The 23,085-nt window shown below is 47.3% G+C and overlaps 1 protein-coding gene and 1 long non-coding RNA gene across 8 annotated transcripts in view; one reads left to right on the plus strand and one right to left on the minus strand.

The window, feature by feature from the left end:
- Nucleotides 1-15,160: 15,160 nt before the first annotated feature.
- On the minus strand, nt 15,161-18,626 carry LOC116668904. The gene is made up of 3 exons (XR_004326141.1): nt 17,941-18,626; nt 16,208-16,278; nt 15,161-15,459 (listed from the first exon to the last, which is right to left on the minus strand). It is a non-coding gene; the product is annotated as an uncharacterized LOC116668904 (long non-coding RNA).
- KCNS3 (potassium voltage-gated channel modifier subfamily S member 3) overlaps nt 16,962-23,085 on the plus strand; it is a 33,967-nt gene continuing 27,843 nt past the window's right edge. For 3 of the 7 annotated variants that reach the window (XM_032497072.1, XM_032497074.1, XM_032497076.1), the window contains exon 1: nt 17,470-17,868. The gene's annotated coding sequence lies outside the window, so the exon portion shown is untranslated. Of the gene's footprint in view, nt 17,104-17,469; nt 17,869-21,102; nt 21,673-23,085 lie in introns of those variants that run through there. The other 4 variants (XM_032497073.1, XM_014564896.2, XM_006191385.3 and 1 more) reach the window with 4 other exon arrangements.

Genomic DNA, 23,085 nt, shown 5'->3' on the forward strand with positions numbered 1-23,085 from the left:
TTTATACCAAAATAAGATAGGAGATAACAGGAATGTATGATGTCCTATCTTAGGCAATAATCACATATTTGTAACAGTTTTCCACTTGATATCTATTCCAGTTTCTCAGGGAAGAGAAACATCTGTGTTAGATCACTCAGATGATTTGATAGGCCAACTGTCTCTCTTCGGCTTTGTGGAACCAAATCTGGTTAGAGTGACATTATTGCCGAAGTGGCTCACCGAATCTTTCTTTGCCAGGAATGCACTTTCTTGCACAAAGCAGGTCTGATGTGGGCACCTTGGCATCACATATTACCACACTACAGTGGAAACAAAGCTGCAAGAATTTAAAGGCATTTGTTGGTAAAGTTGGCCAGGATCATAAGCACCATCCTGGCAAGGCAGCAATTCCAATGAAATTTATTGGGTCTTACCACATAAAGGCTGCCAGTCTAATACTGCTCTGTAGAATGGACTCATTAACTTGGACAATATTAGCTAAATAAATCAAGGTGAAGAGGCTAAATGAAATTCCAAAAGATTAAAGAATTCAACTTTTGGGTCTAATGATTTTAAAATTTTGGAAGACAATGATACCAATTTTATATAAAGACTATTTAGTTTAATATGCAAATGCTCGTAGGGGTACTCCCCAAATATAGGTTATTCTAGATAGAAGACTTTATGGCCTAGACACGGACCTATCATGAGTGATCTGGAGTCAAGAAAATTGTAAGTTAAAATAAAACGACAGTTCAAAGTCTATCTCATGGTTTGTAATGACAGTGGCTTTTTAGATGGGGTCATTCGTTAAAGAAAGCGCCACAGCTATTTTGAATTAAGACTTGCTCATTCATTCTGGCTTCTCTCTTGTCCTATAAGTTTGACCTACAACTGGACAAATCTAACTCTTAAATTAATTTTATTCACCTGGCCTTCAATCTATCCACTGGCATACTGAATAAGTCTAGTTGAGCAAATATGAAAACTGTCATAAATTAAAAGCCCACTCACATCTCCCAATGCTGTACTTTCTTCCTTCATGAAGATAAGCATTTTTACTTCAAATAGCCTCAGGTGGGAAGGAAACTTTAGGAAAGTTACATTCACAAGGTGACAGGCAGTTTCCTGCGAATCTTCAGCATTTGTATGGCTTATTTAAAAAAAAAAGTTTGCGGCAGGGAGAAGAGAGACCTTATTATATAAGACCAGTGCTAGAAGGCATCAATTAATGTTTATAACTAAAGTCCAGATCTCCATCCAAAGAGTACAGTCTTAAATGTTTCTATTTGTCTGAAGTTCTCACAAAACAAACTTCGCTACCCAGATATTGGATTCTTTGCATGCTCCGGGAACAGAGTAATAGCAGTATCTTAGTTCTTCAGAGGAAATGGATTTGTAGGGTTAACTTTATGTATTGTCTTAATGCCAGACTAGGAATTTTGCTGATCTTAAATATTGACGAGGCAAGATAAATAAAAGGCTGTTGAAACAGTACAAGAATAGCGAAATTTATTGAGAGGAGGGAGAGTAATTTAATTCCAGGTAAATAAAATGTTCACTTTGGAGCCTCCTAGCCGTCAAAGCAGGGAATAAAAGTCATGGAAGACAAAATTCACAACATAAAATGTTTATGGCATTAAGTGCTGAAAAGAATTGATCTTAGAAGGGCCAGTTCATTTTATTGCTCGATCTTCAAACGCAGTTTCCTAGAAGATGACAAGATGTGATGATCTCACACTGATTCTCAACATGAGCCAAGGACATGATGGAATTTGCTCTCAGAAAAGTCACCATAGGGAATGAGTTCAGTTGGCTGAATTCCTAACTTCTAGGCAGAAACATCTTTATTAATTAATTTCCTAGGTATTTGAAATAGTCAGCACAGATTCTTTGTGATGAGCCTCACTTTTCAGGTCTGTATCCCAATGCCACCTCCTCAGGGAGTGTAACTGTCACACCCCACATGGGACTCACCAGTTAGTTACTACAAGCCTTCAGTCTCCTTAAAGCAATCAGTGATGCCTGTGTTTGTTTTTCCCAAATGAAAATAGGCCCTGAGGGCAGAAGCTCTGTTTTGTTCACGGCTTTATTCCTGGTATATGACAATACTTAGTACACACTCCATGCCCAAAGAGTTTGAGTGAATTTTTACTTCTAATGTACCTTATACTGAAAGTTAGTCTCTCTTAGGACTGGACTCAAAAAGGAACATCTCATATTTCATATTATTTGCCACCTTCTAAGTCAGGAAAAGAAACCAAATATTTCAAATTGAATTTTGAAATCAGAGGACACTTTGTCTAGATTTTTCAGGTTTTACCTACAATTTCATTTTTTTTATAATCATCTTTTTACTGCTTTCCCAACTTGACTAATGACTCATTAAGACACAGTTAATATCACTGTTCAGACTTTTTATCACTTGGATGTACCATAACTTCCTTTTTCTTAGAGGTTGCAGTGTAAAAAAAATCAGTCGGTCTCTGGAATATTCTTCCCCTCTCTCTGGAATATTATCTTTTTTTTTTTTTTTTAACAATGTAACATTTTTTATTAATTTATAATCATTTTACAATGTTGTGTCAAATTCCAGCGTAGAGCACATTTTTTCAGTTATACGTGAAACATATATATATTCATTGTCACATTTTTTTCTCTGTGAGCTACTATAAGATCTTTTGTATATTTCCCTGTGCTATACAGCATAATCTTGTTTATCTATTTTACAATTTTGAAATCCTGTCTGTCCCTTTCACCCTCCGCCCCCTTGGCAACCACAAGTTTGTATTCTATGTCAATGAGTCTGTTTCTGTTTTGTATTTATGCTTTGTTTGTTTGTTTGGTTTTTTTTAGATTCCACATATGAGTGATCTCATATGGTATTTTTCTTTCTCTTTCTGGCTTACTTCACTTAGAATGACATTCTCCAGGAGCATCTATGTTGCTGCAAATGGCATTATGTTGTCGGTTTTTATGGCTGAGTAGTATTCCATTGTATAGATATACCACTTCTTCTTTATCCAGTCATCCGTTAATGAACATTTGGGCTGTCTCTCTGGAATATTATCTGTCTCACCATGGAGTATTATTTATTTCAATCCATATGTGTATATATATTTACATTGATAGGTACCGAGATGACCACATTTGCATGTGAGTCTGAATAAATTTTATTTCCTTACAACACGTTTCTAGGGCCAAGAATATAAACTATTCACATTCTTGAATCACATTGTATCCTGGAAAGATGATGACAATTTTCATCACCAGCAGCAATATTGACAGCACCTGTTTTACTGCACCTTTGCCAACATAGACTCCACTTTGCCAAGTATTTTAACTTTATAGGTAAGAAATTGTAACTTACTTTTAATCCGTATTTCCAATTTCTAGTGGTAAACATTTTTATATATAGAATATTTATATTTTTGTTAAATTACATGTATCCTTTACCCACCTTTTTATTTGATATCAGTGAGTCATTCACTCATAAGAGCTGTTCATTTTAAGAATACTTCTCTTCTGTGATTTGTTGTAATATTCAGTTTTACTTTTGTTAAGCCTTGGTTTCCTAACAGGTAAAACCGGAATAATTCTTGCCTGCCTCTTATGGTGGTTGAAGGACAAATGAGAAAACAGGCATAAGTAAGAGTGATAGGAAGAGTTACAAAAGGTCCAGCTGATTTTTTTTGTATTGCTGTTGCCATCAGATGAATTCTCTTTCCATACTACCAAGAAGAACTTACCTTTGGACAACTTTGTGGTCAGGGCAACACGACCAAGTCCTGGCTCAACCCTGGGTGTGGGTTTCTCTTCTTTGGTCCATAATGAAATGTGACTGTATGCACATTTCAGTCTAAGAAACATACAACAGTATCTCTTGAGAAAGGATACAACTCTCCTTGAATCATCAGGCATTATTAGCTACAAAGCTTATAATGGAGTTCCTTCACCTCCAGCCCCCATTCTGCTGCTTTTCACAAAACTCCAGATGGGGAGAAAAAGGAGGTGGAATATCAAAATCTTTTACTTACATAGAAGCAGAACTCAAAATAAAAGCTTTCTGAAGCAATCTCTGTTCTGTTTTGGTCTCCCCCTCCCCTGCACACCATCCTGCTGGTACACAGGATCAGGTCTGAAGCAAAGAACGTGGTCCTCACAAGTCAGGATGTGATTTCCAAACTATGTCAGGGAAGACAGTTGTGAATAGAGCATCATTCTCATTGAAAACAGGCAAGATACAGGCTTGCGGTAAAAAAATAAAATGAAAGTCATACCTTTCTGCTGGTTCTTTAAGTGTTCACACTGAACATAAATGTCGTACCTGTTCTGGTAACAACTGCAGATTGGCGACATTTGTCTTGTAAAGCAAATTCGGATGGACACTGGCCTGGTACTCCTTCCAGCTTCATTGCAGTAACTACCATATAGCCATTGGATGTGCAGTCTTGCAGACATTTAAATAGGTGAAGAGACTCCTTTGGAAGTCCAGACACTTGTCTCTGCCGTGTGTGGCCTCCACGGTCGTTCCATGACACTTCCCGCATGCTCCAGAGTCAGGAAGCCCCCATCTGCATGTGTGGAAGCAAAGACAAGGGGGCAGTGAGCCTCTGAATATCACGCTTAGCCCTACCGTGCCCAGGTGACAAGAGAAACCTCACCATTACCTGCAACAGGGGTCCCATGTCTCAAAGCCGAAGCTCCTAGAAGAATTAATCTGTGATCAGAGACTGCGTAAATGCTACCGCTAAGTCTGTACTTCAATGCTTTCCCCTCTCTCTGCTTTAAGAGGTGGTGAGAGAAGTTTACCAAGCAGTATGAGACAGAGGAGCTGGGGGGTGGGAGACATTGAGAAGAGACTAATACTCTGACTCCTATTGTCAAAAAGCCCAGAACCCTGAGGTCCCGTGGCCTCTCTCAGCTGCAGACCGACAGGATCCAGGGAGACTCGCTCACCTCACAGCAAGACACAAAGCCACAGTAGCAAGAAGCCCAGCCTGGCTTCTCAGCCTTTATTTTCCTCAGACAAGCTCTGCCTTCTGCTTGGCCTGTCAGCAAGAAACTGTCCTTGGTGGGGCCAGCAATCACCAGGCGAATCCATTTCAGTGGCCCTTGCTCCCTTCCCAGCTATGAGGCAGGGTCTGGGACAGATGTCCTGCAAGGAGGCCCCCACCATCTGCTGATTCCTTCCCAAGGTTCCCCTTTCCAGCTCAGCCAGAATGTTCCACAAACACTCCAGGAGACAGACGCCCCCTAGTAGGGCTGCCAGAGAAAACACAGGATGCCCTGTTAGATGAGAATTTCAGACAATCTGGGAAATATTGCAATTATCTGCAATATTTAGGACACACATAGTGTAAAAAAATGATCCATAGTTTATCTGAAATTCCAATTTCATACAACATTCTGTATGTGTATTTGCTAAACTTGGTGCCCCTATTTCAAGGTCTCGGTTTTGCTGAGCAGGAAAGGAAAGCTAGGATGAGGAAGACTATATATTTTTCCAAATTAAAAAAAAAAAATCTGCCACTTTTGGTCAGATGTGTAAATTACATGGGTAGCCGAGAAAGGCCTGTGAGATGTTTGGCCCAAACTAGGCGAATGAACAGGGAACGAAGGAATTCCTCACGGCAGGACTAGGTCCTGGGTCAAGACCCTTTTAATGAAGAAACCTACTCACTATTTAGCAGGGATTGTGTTAGGGACCAGGGATGTGGCAGTGAACAAAATAGTTCATCTCTTACTCGTGTGGTTGGCGTCCCACTCCCCTGGTAACCTAGCTCCCAGGCCGTCATGTGAGATCGGAAACTGGCCCCTGTGCACGGAGGGCAGGGAGAGACCAAAGAAGGGGGCGGACCTCTCCAGATTGGTAGGTGGCAGGTTGAATAAACAAGGGAACTTACATACCACACTTGTCTTGGGTAGTTGCAAGATGAGTAGGTCCCCGCCCCCTGGAAGATTAAATGTTTATACAGAGGGCTTGGGTTAAGTCATGCACACCATCCAGATGGTCTCAGCCACACAGTGCTCTCTCAAGGCTGTGTTCTTGGAAATGATCCCACTGTGGGATCCGTGGGCAGGATGTACATTCCAAGGTCAGGGAGGGGGTAAGGATACTCCGAGTGCCCTAAGGGCGGGGTGAATGCCCATCTGGGGAGAATTGGGGGAGAGCTGGAGCCATTCAGGATGAATGTGTAAACCTGATCCAAAAAACTGTGGGTGCCGTCCCGACCGATGTCATTTCCAGGGGTAGGAGGAAGCTCTACTTTGGACTCTCTGCTTTCTCAGTGATCATCACAGGAGTCGTGAAAGTGACTCCTGGTCTTGACACTCAGCAGTCGTGTGACCCTGGGCAACTCTTCTGAACGGAGGGTTTTTTTAATCTGTAAAATATGGATTTACTGCATCATAATGTTCCCATGTAAAAAGCACCTGGCACATTATGGACACACCCTCAAGAAAACGTGTAACAAACACCTTTCTCTCCTTGCACCTCCAACTCCTACTTGGAAAAATAAAGATTCCCCGTGTGCGTGTGTGTGTGTGTGTGTGTGAGAGAGAGAGTGTGTGAAGAAAGAGAGAACTCTTGAGAGTAAAATAAGTGATCATTTCTCAGTATTTTAGCAATTATTTCACTATTTTGCCCAATGAATTTTTACATTAAAAAATGCCCAAGAGTAGCAAAATTAAATTTTCTGGGCAGTTAAGTAAAAGAAGGACATAGATCTTCATACTTTCTGTGCACATGGAAAGTCTGCTGGAAGTAAATACAACAGAATGGTGAGGTGAGGATTTTTGCGCGAAGAATTGGGCTATTTAAAATTTTGGATGCTGTCGTTTCGTGCAGATGCAATGTTAGGAGCCGGCCACAGTGGGGAGCCTGAGCCCCTCCGATGGCTTTTAGGAGGCGCCGCAGAGATGCCGGTGAACAACTTCAGCGCAGAGTGAGACCGGGACCATCTTAATTCCTGGAAGGCTCCTCACTGAAATAAAACCGCCGTAAGCCCTCCTTTATAACATTCGCTGGTCCCATTTAGCGAGGGCGAAGTGCTGAAGTGAGGCTGGGACTGAGAAAGGCATTCTCGGGTCTGAAGGGTGTGGCTCCCACGCATCTCTAGGAACCAAAGTGAAGGGCAGAGTCCCACGGCAGACGCAAGTGCCCCCCCCCCCCCCCAAGGTCAGGAGCGGGAGGCTCCAGGAGATTCAGGGAGGAGAAGGAGCGAGGTGAGACTGGGTACCTGGCTAAACAGGGATGCTGCAGACCGGCCCTGGGCCCTGGGCCCTGGGGAGGAATGGTAGGGGAAACCGTCTGTTTCCACCCTGTGGCCTGGAGAGAGCCACGAGACTTCAGTGGGCCTACAGGATGTCACGGAGGCCCGGATGCATCCAGGTTTGCCCCCAGAGAGCGTCTATCAGGGAGGGGCCCTAATTACAAAAGGAAGTGGGGGATGGGGAAGAAAGAGGCAACAACCCGGACTGGAGGCTCCCATGTTAGTCGAATGACCTAGAAGGACCTGTCAGGTGCTCTAAGATATGCTCCCCGCCTCCTCCCCACCAACAGAGAGACTCACATCAGGCATCTGTCACCCTAGAGCATCACCACCCTTTGGTGGGAACCAGAGGAGCTGTGACCACTGACAGAGGACCACAGCCATAGCCAGTTCAGCAAAAACAGACAGAAAACCCTAAAGAACCCCACCCCAATCCCCCCACCCCAACACACATGAAATGCTTGTGTTTTCCTTTCTCTCCTCCCTGCCCCAATACGTGGGAGGTCTTCCTCCTAGAGAAGAGCATTCTCTCCACTCCCAGGCGGCTCCACTTTTGGGTCCCTTCAGCCTCAAGCCCAACCAGGACCTGGGGAAATAAAAGCTGCACATTGGCCATTGGGTGATGACCTGTTTGCAGGTTTATTTCAAACTCCCTGGCTTTTAACAAATAAAACTACCTGACAGGTCCTGCAGAGTGTATGTGTATGATGTGTGTGTGTGTGTGTGTGTTTGTATGTGTGTAGGGGGTGTGTGTATGTGTTGTGCGTTGCGTGTGTGTGTATAATTCACAGAGGCGCATCACCCTGTTAGAGGAGAGAACAGAGCACCACCTCCAGTCACCTCCGTAAGGGGGGGGGGAGCACTGGAGTCCCAAGAGGGAAGCGATTAACCCAGGATTAACCAGTGGCCCAGCAGCCAGGGAGGACTAGGAAATAGATTTGTGAATGTGCTTTTGAGCACCATCTAGGGCTCGGTGCTCTACCTGGTGGACAGGTGGAATGGGTTTTCTGAGGACCCTCTACTCAAGGGCATAAACAGCCTTCAGTCACTGTCCCCACCTGGAATATAGCCAACTCCCCCTTCCCACGTCCTGGGCAGATTTCACAGGCTCTGGCTATTTCCTTTCATTTGGACTAGTCCAGTCCAGTTCATGAGGGCGACCTCATATGTAATTGCCCATTTTAGGCCATTGTCATGCTTGAGGGGCGTGGCGTGGGGAGTGGGGCACGGTCTCCCCCCTCTTTCTCTTCCTCTGCTTCTCCTGCCACCAAGTCTAGTCTTTAACCCGGTAGAGTGTTGGGGCAGGGAGGGGGCAAGGGGGCAGTGATGTGCTGCTAAACGTTTAACAACCAGCTCCCTAGAAAACATTTGTAATGTTCACAGATTTCCAGGGGGTACATTTCCCTCCATGGCTGATTTCAGCTACTGATGTGGAGTGACTGGCTGTGGAATTGGGAACAGATGTGCCATAGCAACTGTCCCACGCTGCTGTGAGCTGGAGGAAGGATGGGGGGGCTGGTCTTTACCTGAGTGGGCACGGATACAGTCCTCTCCCTGCCCACTGCCACCCTGCTGCTCTGGCTTATACTGATGGCTCTGGTGTTCCCTAGGGGCTGGGTTTTTAATGGGACCCCAGGCTCCCCACTGCTCAGTCCTTGCACATGGGAGACCTAACTCTTCCCTCCTCAGCTCCTGACCAGCACCAGTCCAGGGCCTCTTGCTGACAGGGTCCCTGGGCCAGGTGGGCAGCCCTCCCATGTGGGATACCTACAAGATGGCCCAGGTGAGCTCTGTTTCTTAGTGTCTGCTCGACCTATGGGGAAATGGCACACCCTGACCCAACCAATCACAGGGAGGCAGGCAGTTTAGTCCCTTGTCTTCCCACCCCCACTCTTTTTATAAATGATTTTTCATTGTCACAACACTTGTGACACCAGGTATGTGGGTTTGCCACTCCAAGCAATTCTCCGATTCTCTGTGGACACCAACTGGGTGTCCCATGAGTCAATTCAGTTTTGACACCGACCACCTTACTTTCTTCATCACATGAGACATCACGTGAGGCCGTCGAGGAGAAGACAGCTGTTTATAAATGAGGAAGCCAGCTCTCACCAGACACCATATCTGCCAGCACCGTGATCTGAGGCTTCCCACTCTCCAGAACTGTGAGAAATACATTTCTGACCTATGCAGAGAATTTTATAAATGCATGTCATTCATCATAGGTGTTTTAGAGAAAGCTGGGTTCCTTCAGGAGAGAGGCGAGCTCTTCAACATAAAGCAGAGCTGGCAGGAGGACGTGAACAGGTATCGGATCTGCGGTCACAGAGGGAGCTGCGACGTCCAGGGCACCAGTGTGGATGCCAACAGTTTCTCAAGGTGATGCATTTGTGTGTGTATGTTGAGGGTGGGGTTGGGGAGGGGGCATGCAGGGGATGTACTGGTAGGAGATACGTTGCCGGATTTAGCAAAAGAAAAAGTATCCACACACTATATACGTATGTGTGTGCGCGTAGTAGTTACAGGCTGAATGTGTCCTCCCCAAATTCATTCGTTGAAGCCCCAGCTTCCAATGTGATGATAATTAGGGTTGAAATAGGTCATTAGAGTGGAACCTCATGATGGGATTAATGTCCTTTGAAGAAGAAGAAGAAGAGAGCTCTCTCCCCATATCGTATACCAAGGAAAGGCTGTGTGAGCACAGAGCAGGAAGGCGGCTGTGACAGACCCGGTGGCTGTGTGTCCTCGCCAGGAACCGAATCTGCTGGCACCTTGATCTTGGACTTTCCAGCTTCCAGAACTGTGAGAAATAAATGTGTGTTGTTTAAGCCACCCAGTCTATGATATTTTTGTGATAACAGCTAAGCTGATACAGGTGTGTGTATGTGTATATATGTGTTATTCCAGTTAAATTTTTGAGTATAAATATGTCCCGTGCAAAATCAGACGAATCTTCCCAAAGAACCATTGTGTCACAGAGTAATGATTTAAGGAAGCATATTAAAGAAATCAATGACATTATATGCACATCTTAAATTCGTCTGTGTCTCTATTCACATTAGAGCACAAAAAAAAATCTGAAAAATTAAAATATGTGTGACTTACTAGACACTAAATAAATGGATTAAAAATATACCCAGGTTTGGAATACCCTAGTGTGTTGGGCTGTTGGTCAGTGGTTTTCAGGGTTAGATTTCAGGCGTGAGTATCACTGGATGAATTCATGGTTGAGGACGAAAAGGAAGGAACGGCCTTGCAACTTTTTTGAGATGATGATTATGATTTTTTTTCATTTTGGTCTTCTCCAGAGTGCTAGCCCTGTTCTAGCAGCTGGTTGAATGAATTCTCAAACATTCGCTGTATGATTGTGGTTGCATATTTTACTTTATATAGAAGGAGTTGGAGGGCTGTTAGAAATGGTCCTCTGAGAGGTAGCCTGCCCTGGGGAGCCAGAGCTGGTACTTCCCGACAAGTGTGAGTTCTCCAGGGTCTCTGAGAAGTAAGTGTCGGGCAGCTTTCTACCTGGGTGATGAGTGAGTGAGCTCTGAGCTGTAAAGGTTTCTTCCAACACCAAGTGAACCGGGCTCACCATCCAAGAGAACTGAATTCACTGGGAGTGGTGTTCAGAGGAGAGTTTGGACAGTTCGAAAAGAGTAAGTTAGGATTACAGGTTTCTAACCAGCAGACAGACTGCCCGGGCGCCTGCAGGGCTGTGATGGATGGATGGGGGCATCAGCCTCTGCGCTTGCGCGGGAGAGAGATGAACTGAGGTCTGTGAGAAGTGGTCTGAACTCCAACGAAGGGCTAGACAAGGATTCCACATTGAGGTTTGCTGACTTTAACGAGCCTTTTGTATTACACACCGATGCCTGCTTCAAAGGCTCGGAAATGGCGTTCTATCCAGAGAAAGAGGAGGAGAAGCACTTGTGGTGTTGGCAAAATTTGTGGAGCTAATCTGAAGGCAAAGCTCAACACCCCATTCACAGTGTGGAGCTCTTAGTAATAAAGTAGGTAGTTATATTTACATCAAGGCTGAGTTGGGGTGCTGCGGGGCAGGCCTGGGTTCCAGCTGTAGCAAATGTTAATGTTATCTTTGTCATCAACCAGATGGAAGCACGGGGATTTAGGTCTCCTGTCCTGCCAGACCCACTCTCAGACCATCGGCATCACTTGCAATGAAGACCCTGGGCCATTTGGAGTGGCAAAGGGACCCGTCTCCCAAAGAAGGGGGCACGGCTGACAGTCTGGGAATGTCACCGTGGCAGGAGAGGATGTCACTCAGACCTGCCCAAGCTGGGGGAGAATAAAAGGCTGGCAAATTGTTCCTTGAGAAGATTCAGAGAGGCAGAGAAGCCGGGGGAAAAAAACAGGCCTTTTTGGTGGTATTTGAATTTGATCGCGTTCCTGGCAGCTAGCAACTGAAAAATGACTGACAAATGTAATCAAAGAGTAATTTCCTGGGAGCTCACAGACTTCCTGAGAGCCCAGAAGATTACACTGGGAGTGGGCAAGAATCAAGGGCACTCTGGGTGTCTAGGAAGCGAAAAATGGAAACACAGCAACTACATCATAACTGCTGCCCCAGCCACCGCCACCACCACCCTGACAAACCAGCTACACTGCCTCCCCCACACGTGTGTCACCTGCTAAAACACAGAGCCCTGGGACACAGTGGCTGATGTCCAAACATATGTCTCCATCCTTATGTTGTTAAATTGCTCTCTTTCCTTTTCCTTTTTTTTTCCAATAATTTTTATTTCTTTTTTTACTAGATGTACTGGGGATTGAACCCCACTCTACCACTGAGCTATGACCCCCCCCCCCATTACTCTCTTTTTTTGAGCAAAGATAATCACCCTGGCATTCTCCAAGACCCACCCACCTTTTGCTCTAATCAACCTTGTAAATCCAATGATTGCAGAAATTAACTATCACCCTTGCACAAAGTCTGGACTCATAAAAGGACAAATATGTAGGAAAAGGCTAGAAAGAAAAAAGAAAGTCCACCTGTTGGCAAATGGAGCTGACAAGAAAGCTTGTCTGATTTGGTTTGGATTTTGGGTGAAATGATTTGTTTCCACTCTGACAGTCAGGTTTGGGATTCGTGTTTACACTCCCTTATGGTCCACAGGACCACCTAGCCAAGACGTTAACCTAAACGTGGTCTCTGGATAAGAAGACATCTGAGAAAATTATTCTGAAAGCAGGCCTTGTAGATGTGTTGGATGAGTGGGTTAGTGTGTTTATTTGGCTGAGAGTGAGGTTCCCTTATGCTGTTGGAAGGAACCAGAATGGGAAGGCAAGAGTGTCTGGGGACGTTGATCTGTGCTCCTGTCTTGGCCCACAGATGTTAGGGCTAGAGCTGAATCTATGGGTTACTTTACAAACCAATTTTGCTAATCAGAGCCCATCTTTGGAGTTTGTATTGAATCCGGTCAATTGGCCTAACTTGCCATTTGGTGAAAATTTTCCATTGACCGTGAGATTTTCAGTGGCAAGGACCATGTATGGTTATGTATCTGTAGTGAGATAATATTTTAACATATTAATCAGAGTGCTTCTCCCTTCCACATTTTGTGTACACAGTCTTTCCCCTATTTAGTCAGAGGCTAGGATTAGCATTGTTGTTACAGGAATGCAGAGAGAAAGAAATGTCAGAGTTTCACTTTTGACTTGCAAAATAGGCTCTCAAAGCCCATAACGATGATTTCCAGGGAAAGAGATTCATTACAGAAGCTCAGGAGCCGAGGTTCTGGCACAGACAATAGACTGGGAAAGAGCGTAGATAAGGTACCAGTTTACCTGCACAGAGTTGAGAGAGCAAAGCTATCAGATGATAAAAAGACCTTTGGGACTTAGATCTGAGAGCGTTGATAAAAACCCTAAGAATGGGAGGAAGATGGGTTTCCCAGGTGAGTTTGGAAGGATCTGAGATCAAAGGATACCAGTATCCATTTTTGCAAACCACATAGAGATATGTGCTCCCAGCAAGGTGCTCAAGCCAAAGATTAGTGGCAGCTGAGTGAGCTGTCCCAGCACGTGGGACTACGTGTACCTTCCAGGGTGCCTTCCAGCCCCTGCAGTGCAGGAAAATGGACTGGGAGTTTCTGAACCCTGCAGAGATACTGCAGAAGTGTTGTAAGTGGGGTGATGGCCCCAAAGCACTAGGGCCACATCCATGAGGGAGCAGAATGCATTCAACAACAACTGAGGGTCCAGCAGAAACATGGAGACCAGGGGTGAGTGATGAAGGTGACAGATGAACGTCAAGCAGTGGGAAGTCCTTCCCAGTGGAGGCCCCGCTGTGGAGACTTTACTCCCCTTATTCCCACTGCTGGGATGATACACAACCCTCCACGGACCACAGAGGCCTCAGAGGATCAGGGAAAGAAGGCAGGGGAGGAGACTGAGTTGACAGAATTTTACTCTAGGAATCACCAGATTTTTCTGGAATTACCAGGATTATTTTCTGTGGCCATGCAGATGTGCATTCTTAAGGGTGAAGTCAATGAGCAAGAAATAAAGAACATAAAAAAAAATTTGCAGCTCTGAATCTGAGTCCTTGAAACTCACGTTCAATAATCCTGGGTCTTTGCACTGAACCAGGTATGAGGTCAATGTTCAGAAAACATTTGTTGACTAGGGGAGTAAGGGAATAGAAACATAGCTCTTTTGATTGTTAAGAAGAGCAGATTTGGAAGACGTGTTGCCAGGCTCCTCACCTAAGGGATCCTGCCTGTCATCATTTGGCAGGACTTGGAAACTCTGTCCTGGGATGGTTTACACATGACGAGAATGCAGCTCAATTGGTCACTCATAACCTAGTAATTTATTGTGAGAACGGAAGGGTGTGCTTTGAAGTTTATGTGGGATTTATACTGATGCTTCTCATTATCCAACTAGGAATTTATTCTGTTTATGAGAAATTCCCCTTTATATACAGAATAGGAGCATGGGTACTGAGGGACAGGGAGGAAAGTGGAAGATAATTCATGTTTATTACTCCCTCTTGTGCTTGGTGGGGCACTAAAGCCTCATCATACACTTTTAAGTGAGCATTATTATTACCCTGTTTCATATGGTTAAACTGTAGCCGTGCTTAGTACACTTGGCACTCGGCAGACCTTCAAGTGCAAGTTGAAGGAGTTAATGAGTGAAAGTCGAGCCACATGCTCAAGGCAGCACAGGTGGTAAGTGGGCGAGCCTGGACACAACTCTGAAACCTGTGTGTTTAAAGCCCTCTTTCTCTGTCCTCTTGGATCTCTCAGTCAGCATTATTTTGATACTCCAAAGTACTTGGGCTTAAGCATCCTTCCTCAAAGCAGGAGAAAAAGAGAAGATGCATGAAGCCTCAGACAGACTTCAAGGTGGACAAGATGGAAGTTGAGGGACCACACCTTCATGGCCTCTCTCTTCTCAGTCATTAGGTGACCAGGTCATCTGCTAAGGATGACACCCAGAGATTGCGTTGGGATGGAGACATTCCAGGGTTTAGAGTGGAGAAGATTTGGATGGGGTCCTATGGGATATGTTAAAAAATTAAAATAAATTTTTAGGCGGGGGTGGATATAGCTCAGTGGTGGAGCACATGCTTAGCAGGCACGAGGTCCTGGGTTCAATCCCAAGTCCCTCTGTTAAAAAATAATAAAACAAATTTAAAAAGTTAAAATAAATGTTTGAATAAAAGATTAGCTGATATGGAGGCCACGAAGACAGATTGCACGGGTCCCACCTTTGCTTGAGATGCCTCCACTGAGTCTGGGAGTCCTCTCTGAAACCATGGAGGGGAGAGGACTATTGGCAGCTGGTGCTTAACCCCTCACAGGCTAATGCATGGCTTGTCCAGATGCTTTCCTATGGGCGTGGTTAGTGAAAGAAATATGGGGTGTCGTATCATGGGGTGTCGTAACATGGGGTGTAAAGACATTTTGATGGGGTGGGAGGAAGGTGGCAGTCAGAGAGATCCCAGCATGCACTGTGGTGATGGAGACTGAGGTCAGAGGAGAGGGTTCTAGACACAGAGGTGAGAGTGTGGCCATGTGTGTGTGTGTATGTGTGTGTGTGCGCGTGCATGTGTGTGTAGGAGTGCATTCACCACTTGGCTTGGCTTAACCTTGGTAAGCTTTCAGGGAACAGACATACATTTTATGGTCCACGAAGCACTTTCCTGTTTATTATTTCATTTGCTCCACATGATCACCCTCTGAAAGAGAAAATTTTCTTAACAGATGAAGAAACCAGGGCTGAAAAGCTAAGTGACTTGCTCCCAGGGCTCCCCACAGGGTACATACAGCAGTATGAGAACACCAGTCTGTCTGTCTCTCACATTTGTGCCCCCTCCATCCTCTCCCCCAAATATGCCCAGAGTGGAGGCCTGTCTTTTCTGTCCCCAGACTTCACAGATTCCAAGTGGGGGCCCTTTCTGACCCCCATATGTGCCTTCTCTCCAGTTCACATGTGCCATCCAGACCCCACGAGAAGGACCTCGTTCCTGACTCTTGTGCACTGCAGATGCCTTCTGCAGTGCTTAGGGATTCGAAACATAGTTCATTCTCAAGTAAACAATGCCAGACTTTTTGGATAAACTTGGTGACTTAAAAATGATTAAGTAACAAACCTATGGGTATCGGGGCGGGGTTGGGGGGAAGGGGATGAGAAGGCATAAATTAGGAGTTCTAGATTTGCACATAGTAATATACATAAAATAGATAAACAACAGGTTTATACTGTGTAGCACAGGGAATTATATTCAATATCTTGTAGTGACCCATGGTGAAAAACAATATGAAAACGAATATATGTATGTTCCTATATGACTGGAGTATCGTGCTGTACACTACCAACTGCTGGGACAGATCTGGGAGTATTCTCAGGTGTTGCTGCGATGTAAACACTTTTAGAATAATCTTAGATTTTATGCTAAAGATGAAGAATGATGTATGAAAATTTACCTTTATCAGGCGCTTGCTAACAGCAGTGTAGACAAATGCTTTAGATCCTCTTCCACAAGAGAGGGGGCAGGCTTATGGAAACAAAGAAGCATGGGACCAGGGTCAGAGGGGCTCCAAACACCTGTTCTCCAGCCATCTGCATCCCCACCTAGCCGTCCATGAGCCAAATGAACGTGCTGGAAGAAGATGTTGTGTTTTCTGTTCTCCTATGCCATCCCTGATCGCAACTGCCCACTCCTCCAACCAGACCTCCCTGTAAGGTGCAGGTTTCAGCTCCTTCTAAAAGCCTACCAGATACTGTAAGCATTGCTCCCTTATCTCTAACTCCCACTGTGGGTTTCCATCAAACAAAAACAATGAGAAAACCCAGACACCATCGGGTGCCTCGATGTAAGAGAGTCTTTTCCCCTTTTCCGTGCGTCCCTTTACCCACATCCCCTCCCGTGTGCATGGCTCAAGGCCTGGAACTTAACTATGTGTGGTCCTTCTTGTCTGAGGCGAGCGATCGGCAGGTACTGGGCTGGGGGCAGCTGGCAGATTGCGTGATATGGGGCGGGAACCCAAGGAACACTGGGCGCCTACAGCTTGGAGCAGCTGGCTCCGAGGAATTACTGCAAGTCTGCACAACTTAAAAATCTGCAATTCGGGGGCGGGAGGGGGAGCGCGGGGGTGGGTCCCCGAGCGTCCCATTTCTCCTCGGGCGATTCACTGAGCGTTCTCGCTCACTGCAGAGGGGCGGCCGACGCCTTCTGGACCACACGCTGCCCCCGCTGAGTTTGTGGTTTGTTCCTCAACCTCGGCCCAAGTCATCTCCTTCTGACCCCCTCTTCCAGTCTTCGGCAAGGGGGCCCGACTCGTCCTCCTTCCGCTCAGTCTATGTCACCTCTTCTGACTTGGTAAGTCGAGGAACGGAGAATGTAAACCAATCTTGCTCTGCACTGTGCAAGGAGTCTTAAGGCAGCGGGGCTGGTGGTAAACAGGCAGGACCAGGGGCTGTTTCCTCCTTCGCACTTTGTTTGAAAACAACTTGGGGGCTCGATACTTCCTAAGACAATCCCGGTAAATTCACAGTGTCGCCTGAGCCGCGACTTTCAAGAGGGTGTTGCCTCCTCCAGGTCGCGGAGGAGGTCGACTGTCTCGCACACGGTCAAGGTGCTCCCAGCCGCCGAGGGTGCGCAGGTGGGAGGCGCAGGGAGTGCTCCGGGTCCTACTTGGACCCGACGCGCCGCTCCGGGGGTGACTCTGCACTTGGGCCTGGACAGGGGCGCGCGCCCCGCGGGGCCGCCTCTCTGTTCATCCATCAGTCCTCGTGTCGCGCGACCAGAGCCCCAGCAACTCCCCGCGGCGAAGCGCCGCGCCCTCGGCCCCGGGAGCATCGACTGCAAGCCCGAAGCGAGGTGGCGGGCGGAGCTGGGACCAACGGGGCGGCGGCCGAGCGGCCAGTCCCGCCCAGCCCCTCCCCGCCCCGCCCCGCCCCGCCGGCGGCTCCCGGCCCCTGCGCTCCTGCCGGGAGGGACCGACCCACGGACCGACGCGGGCCACTCCGCTCTCCTCGCCGCCGCCGCGGCGGGCGCGGGGCCGCGCGGAGACGCCAGATCCCTGCAGCGCGGGCGGGCGGCGTCGCAGAGCGGAGTCAGCTAGAAGCGCCCGGACTCCTGCAGGTACCTGCTTGTGCCCCCACCTCCCCGCGCGCTCCCGGAGACTTCTCCATGCGACCCCATAACTTTCCCCACCTTTTGCTGCCCAGTCCCTCTGCGGCCCAGCTCACGGGTATACGACCCTGCAGATCTACACCCGCAGGAGACTCTGCATCCTGCTGGGCGCCTAGTCTCCGGCGCTCCCCATCCTCTGGTCCCCCGCGCCCGTCGTCGCTGAAGCCCTAAGGATCCGCCTGTTGCTTGAGCTGCTGGCAGCGGAGACAGTGTCTAGGTCCCTTGGAAAGCCGCAGGGAGGGTGTCTAGAATCCAGTCTTAGACGTGGGGTGGAGGACGGTCTGGAGGCGGGAGAATCGAGAGGCCGGGGAAAGGCGGCACTTCGCGGAGGGGCATCCCTGGGGCGTTTCCTTAGCCGGGAAGCCGTTCCTTCTCTTTCTCGAGAGGAGGCGCTTTCCTAACGAATGTAAGTGCTTCCCAGACCGCCTGCTCCGCCTTCTTCTTTGTCACTCCCCCTCCCCTTTGCCCTACCGCGGTGCAAGGCAAGAGCGCACCCAGGGCCCTTGCTCCGGTGCGGCGCTGCGCCCAGGAACTGCAGGCGCGCTCCGGGTGGGAAGTGCTTGGGGCTTGCAGGGCCCGTGTGGAGTCGCCCGCAGACTCTGCGTTTGGATCAGTAGTAGTGATGGGAGTGGGTGCCCCGGGGTTGGGAACTTCCCATTCGCGGGTCCCTCTGGGTGGCTGCCCGACTTTTTGAGGTGAATCGGCTGGCGAGCGAGCCAGACCTGCCGGCAGGGGCCGCGGCAAGCCGGGCTGGGCGCTTTTCGCATTGCAGGGATCATTTTGACCCTCCGTCCCCCTGCCCCCCCCCAGCCCCCCTGCTTCCCCTTCTCTGTCTCCTGTCGTCTTTTTTTGGGAAAGGAGCACCGTTTGCGCCATTGGTGTCTCTAGCATCTCGGCGGAGACACTGGGCCAGTAGTCTAACTCAGGCAGCCCATGACAGGGATGGAGGGCAGCAAAGAACAGCCTCCAGCCGCCGGAGTGACCCGGGGCCCTGGTTTGATGCTGGGGCGTGTGGGGGGTGGGGCTGTTTCTCATCGTCCTCCAGGAGAGTAGACTTGCGGTTCCGCCCGACTCTTGGTTTTTGTCTTTCATTTCACCCTCCCAGAGTGTGGCAGCTGAGGAAAACCAGAACAGAAACCTCCCGTCCCTTTTCATGTATTTGCTTAAGTGATTTGCATTAGCATTCACTTCGAACTGTGCAAGTTATCCCTAGTTGCTCCCCTTTCTGGACTGCTTGCAAATTCCTGCCCAGGTAAACAGGAAGCACGCATTTTCCTGAGCACCTGCCCCCTGGCTAAAGGCGTATGCCCTGGTGCCTCTCTCCTCACATGTCTCAGATGACAGAGGGTGGCACTGATTCTGTGATTGCACTTGGTGTACTGGGTGGGTCTCACGCTTCACCTGGGTTGTGAAACTGCTTGGGGACATTGATTCATTTAGTAGGTGTTTACAGCCAGCTCACCGTCGCTGGGACAGGCCTCTGTACACAGCACAAGCTTCTGCTCCCAGTCAATTTTTTCTCACTGGATTCCTTCCTTCTCCTGTTCTAGTATGGTCAGTCATTTCAGAACCAGGACTTGTCAATATTGGGGTAGGGAGGGGATGATACTGAGGTTCTCAAGAACTCTGAATCCAGAGCATGTTGTGAATGTTCTAAGGAGACTTGCAGGATCTGTTTTGACTCAATCTTGTGTCTGAGCCATTATTATCTGGAAAATCAGCCAGAATAAAGAAAGCCATTAATGAATGCGGCAAAGCTAAGGTTTTGCTGGTCAAGTGCATGAGAACAAATTGGAAGGTTGGAAGCAGTCTTTGTCCTGTTCAGAAATGTTAAAATATTAAAAATCAAATGCTCTGATGCTGGAGTTTGCCAGCAAAACACCAGCTGAGTTTTTTTCTTCTTCCTTAGTATTGTTTCTTTAGGAAAGGAGGGGATGAGTGGGTTTTCCAGCCCCCTCTTCTGTCTTCAGTGAATGTTGCCCTTCACTGTAATCCTTCAGCCTCTGCTTCCCTCTGTTGCACCAGAGATCTCCATCTGCCTCGTGTCTGGCATTTGGGGCTGGGATGTGTGTCAGCTCAGAGAGCAGGCACCACAGGGTTTTCCTCCTCCTCTTCTTCCTTTTTTAATAGATAACATTTGTTGGCTGCATACTGTATGCCAGCTACTCTGCTCGGCACTTTGCCAGGCATTATCTCATTTAATCTTCAGAACAATCCCATTAGGAAGCCAGGCTTCCCTTCATTGCAGGGCTTCTGTGGGAGCCCTGCAGGGCCTTCTGCCTTGGAGGGGAGACAATGAGACGGGGCGGGGCTTGAGGGTCTCTGGCAGGTGGGCGGGGACAGCTGCCCAGGGAGGCAGGTGGGTGTGCTTGTTGTCCCTTCTTCTCAGGTGTCAGGAAGGGAGATCTGCCAGGGTGAAAAAACAAGGAGACATCATAGAGAACAGACTAGGACTGGGGACCTGGGCTTCAGCCCGATTTCTACCTGCTTATGTTTCCTTGAGTTAACGTAAGCCACTTTGCTTCTCTGAGTCGCAGTCTATTTGGCTGCATGGATCTAGACATCTGATATTTGTTGTTACCCTGTACTGGGTACGATGCTGGAAGCTCTCCTTGTATTAACTCATTTCATCCTGATGACAATCTTAGGAGGTAAGCTCTTTTATTACCCTATTTTATTTTATTTTATTTTTGGCTTAAAACAACAGAAATTTATCATCTCACAGTTCCGGAGGCTAGAATCACCACAGGGCTACACTCCCTCCAAACGCTCTGTGGGCAATTTGTCTTTGCCCATTTTAACTTTTGGTGGCTCCAGGCATTCCTTGGCTTATTGCTATATTACTCTGATCTCTGCTTCCATGAATTTCCCTATTGTAGTTGAAGAAAAAGAAAGTAATGAGTATTGTATGCAAAGTCATGTAACAAGGACGACAGGATTCAGGATTCTATCGTTGACAGTCTGGGTGTGGAGTCACTGTGGGAGTCACTGTGAGATTCTGTTTTTTGTTTATCCCTAGAGCCCTGACGCTGTGCCCTGTGCTTCGTAGCCCTCAGACTGGGCTTGTTGGACAGTGACAGGGCGAGGTGGCCTGCAGTTCCAATTGACTCTTTGGCCCCCCATCTCACCTTAAAAAGAACCTTGAAAACTATACTAGAAAAATGTTCTTTCTGCTTTTGCCAGAATTTTCTTCGTTATGATGGAATTCTGCCCAATGGATTGGGAAAAAGGGAGACAGACCACAAAGATCATGGGCTAGGTAAACTGTGGTTGCTTCCGGAAAACATGTTGATTATCAATGAGAAACCCGGAAAAGTCACAGAAGGCTGCACTCTGAGTCGAATCCATCAAAAAAGCCAACCGGCAAACCAACTCAAAAGACATTATTGTGTGGTTGCCCTGTGCCCCGTACTGCAGACACCAAGGGCGGGCAGAATCTAAGACATGTTCTCTGAACTTGAATTTACAGCAGGCCTGGAAACTCAAGATTAACCAGCCCAAGAGAGGACAATACAAGATGCTAAATATGAGTGTGGCAAGCGGCAGGCAGAGCGGGGGTTAGGAAGCCCAAGCTGCAGATGAAGAAAATAAGGCAAAGGGAGCCTTGGACTTGGTCTTGGCCAGGGGTCTTCTGACACCGAGTCCATCATCTTCAGATCTCACAAGGAGAGCAGTGGAAGCGGAGCATCTTTGGAGGTGGTGGAGTTTGAATTTCGTCCTGCAGCTGGCTTTTGGTGACTGCTCTAAGTCAAGGTGCTTAGTAAGGGCAAGGGAGGAGGAGAAAGTACTTTATGCTGTTGCCTTATTTTTGCACTCAGGGACCTGATATGTGAAACTCAGAGAGAAATACCAAGTAGGATGAACACAGTCACAATGTTTAGAATGTGCAGTCGAATGTGGGAGCAGATGTAGAAGAATTTCCATCCCATTTTTTAAAAATCATTTCTCTAGATCACTTTTGCAACTTTGCAACACACGTACACCTATCCCTTATAAACGTAAACCCTTCTTGCTAAGCTATAAATAGTTCCTAGCTTAGTTGTAGTATTTTTCTTTGTGGGCAAGGGTAGGGAATCCTACAGAATCTTGTACCATGGTTCGCTTGGAGCAGATACCCTGTAAAATTGTCTTTAATTACCCAAATGTTGGATGATAAAGGCCCAAGACCTGCTTTTAGCCGGTCATGTTACAGATAGGAGGTTAATGTTGACAGCAGCTGGCTTCAGTGTGCTTGCTGAAGTCCCCAGGGATCGAAGCATCCTGCTGATCTTCCTGTGCAGATCAACTGAGCTCAACTGGGCACCCAGCAGATGCTCACCAGTGCTGACTTAATGATTAACTTTTTCGGACATATATGGCCTCTTTACATTTACAAATACGTACAGGCATTTATTCAACATGTGTTTGGGTACTTACCCAATGTTGGGTACTGTGCTAGGAGTTGGGGGAGGAGGCAGACATTAAACAATAGATGCGAACATTTGAGTAGTGGCAAGTGTTCTAAAGAACTTCACGAGGGAAGGACAGAAGGGTGGGGAGGGCGCCAGTTTGGACAGAAGAGCTGGGAAGACCTTTCTGAAGAAAAGACTTTTCATTTTGAGGGATAGAGAGGAGTTTATCACTTGAAAGTTCAGAGATAGAGATTTCCAGGCTTCAGAAGGAGTGAGAGGCTTCTAGGGCAGGAATGAACATGGAGTGTTGGGCAAACTCCAGGAGAACAGGCTGAGGAGGACAGGCTGGCAGGAGGTGGGGCGAGGAGGACAGGGGTCAGACAGGTCATGCGGGGCGCTTCGGACCAGGTTCAGTATTTGAGTTTATCCCAAGGGCTATGGGAAGGAGTTAATGGCTTTGTGGCTGGGGAGCGTCAGGAGCCAATTTATATTTCTAGAAGATCACCTGTGAAGGCTGCAAAGACTAGATTAGAGAAGAAAAGATGAGAGAGATTCCAGCATGGCCATTGGGAGCCTAGTTAGAGGCGTGTTGGAGAGGTGGGACCTCTAGCCAGCTTGGACTGAGTGAGAGTGACTGGGAGGTGACAAGGTGGAAACTCTGCATATTTAGGTTGATTATGGAGGGAACAGAGATACAGGGCGGGTGCAGGGGAGGTGGGTACGGTTATTCTGTCTATGTGGAAGGTGACTGTGGCTGAGATCAGGGAGCTGAGTC

The sequence above is a fragment of the Camelus ferus genome, chromosome 15 (genome assembly GCF_009834535.1).
Source record: "Camelus ferus isolate YT-003-E chromosome 15, BCGSAC_Cfer_1.0, whole genome shotgun sequence".
Lineage (NCBI taxonomy): Eukaryota > Metazoa > Chordata > Mammalia > Artiodactyla > Camelidae > Camelus > Camelus ferus.